Raw genomic sequence first — 2,181 nt, forward strand, 5'->3', positions numbered from 1 at the left:
AACCCCTCGCTCATCTTTCGTTGGGGACGCGGATCGTCGACCTCTTCCTCGACTGCATTCAGCCCTAATTTTATCGATACTAGACTATGACGATAAGATTTTTTTTTTTTTTTTTTTTTATTCGCCGGTATTCTCCCGGCCCGGGTCTTTTCCAAGTAGTGGTGACCCGGCCTTGGCTCCCTATCTGGGGAGTGTCTCGAGACTTAAGTCTCCCATGGGAGGAGGTACAGTACCTCCTCATCTTTGGGACCAAGTGTCCCCATGCCTAGCCACATTCCCCGTCCTCACGGGACTCGTAGGGAGAAGCTAGGCCTCTGGTCTGCCATCTACCCCGCCTCAAATGGGCTCGTGGGGATGGCAGTCTCATGAGCTGCAGATGGTAGCAAGCTCAGGCTTATTAGCTTTTCCGACGATAAGATGTATCCCATCCATCATCAGAGATTGTCTAGGTGCTTTTCGCTCCTCGCCGTGATGCTCATTACCTCCGTTTTTTTGTCCGCTCTCATGACCACGATTCTTCTACATACAGGATAGTAAATGATGTAAGCTAAGGTCTATCATCTTTTCACCGCCCCCTGTTTGCTCTGTCCATTTTCTCTTCGTCTTCACTCGCTCTTGACTTCTTTTCAGTTGTCCCTTTTGTGTGTTCATCTAGCATCTAATTTTTCTCTTCTTCCCTTGGAGGTTCCGACAGTTAATGTCTCTTCTTCCCCACTGTTTTGCGCGAAATCTCAAATACCTAAAGTTGCTTCTCTCCCACTTTTTCTAAACTACTTACGGTTTCCTTCTCATCTCATTGTAGTGTACCCTGATTTTTCTAAATTCTCTTGACGGTTTTGGGTTTGCAGCAATGTTCCCAGAGAGCGTTGTGCAAGGACATTTATTACAGCTGAAATATATGCAGTTGTCATTGCAATTATTGGTATTGCATCTATGCCTGCCTCAACGTTTGTAGCAGTCTCAGACTCCTTTAGTGCTTTGCAAGCCATTAAAATTTTTATTCGCCTCCTAGCTCTTCGTACATAACTTTGGATGCTCCCCTTTTCTAGCAAAAGCAAAAGAAATCGTTTTCCGCTGGGTTCTTGGTCATGTTGATGTTCAGGGCAACGAGCAAGCAGACTCTGCTGCTCTGTCAGCCGTACATAACCTCCCAGGTTCATATAGAAGTATTCTATAGTCAGACTATCTTGTTGTAATCTCTAGCAGCCTCTGCAACCGTTGGAACACGTTTGTCCGATATGACTTAAAACAACTTATATTCCATCAAGCCAAGTTTAAGTTTCTGGCCATATCATCATCGATACCGAGGGTGGGAGGCAACGCCCTGCCGTCTTCGCATCGGGCTCACCCGTCTTACTCCTGGCGCCCTGTTCCACTTCGTGAGAATTGTTAGGTTCTCATATCAGACTGACATATTTCTGAACCATTCATCTACAAATCTGTCAGACACTGCAACTTCTTGGGATCTTAATACTTAGGAATTCTTCGCTTGCCTAATTCTTGGGCACGACCTACTTCCACATTGAACAAATGTGACATGACCTATGACTGCTGCACCTCTCCTGCCATACGGTTTATAAGCTGCTTCTCCGCTGACATGCCGTATTCTATTCAAGATTGATGGACTGAACACATCGACTCAAGGTTGAGGGACTGATTACCTCATTCTCCTCCTGTTCTTCAAGTTTCTCCTACGTATGGACTGATGAAGCCACTGCGTGGCGAAACGTTTCCTCAATAAAGATGCCCAAGAGTTGCACATGTGTCTAATTTATCAACATGTCGGTTCTCTGAACCATTCATCTACATTGACATATTCTGTTGGACTGTCCTGCCTATCAACGAACATGCAGAATTTACCTCTAACACCTTTATTTTATCTTCCCTCCTCCCTGACGGTCCCACCTTTGACACAGACTCAGTCTTTTACTTGTTTTTGACATAAACAGATTCGTTACATAAGCTTTGATAATACTTTGGCAGTCCTCACAGCCCTTTCTACTCTATGCTCCAGCAGCACCCCCTGCCCTGCAGTCCTGTATGACCCTATAACAATAATAATCATTCAGACCTCTCCCCTCAAAGTTTATACACACTATAACCCACTTCTCGCATCCCACCTTTATCATTGTTATTATTAATATAATCAATATTATCTAAAACTTTTTTTTTTTTAGATCA

This window comes from Cherax quadricarinatus, chromosome 82 (genome assembly GCF_038502225.1).
Source record: "Cherax quadricarinatus isolate ZL_2023a chromosome 82, ASM3850222v1, whole genome shotgun sequence".
Classification (NCBI taxonomy): domain Eukaryota; kingdom Metazoa; phylum Arthropoda; class Malacostraca; order Decapoda; family Parastacidae; genus Cherax; species Cherax quadricarinatus.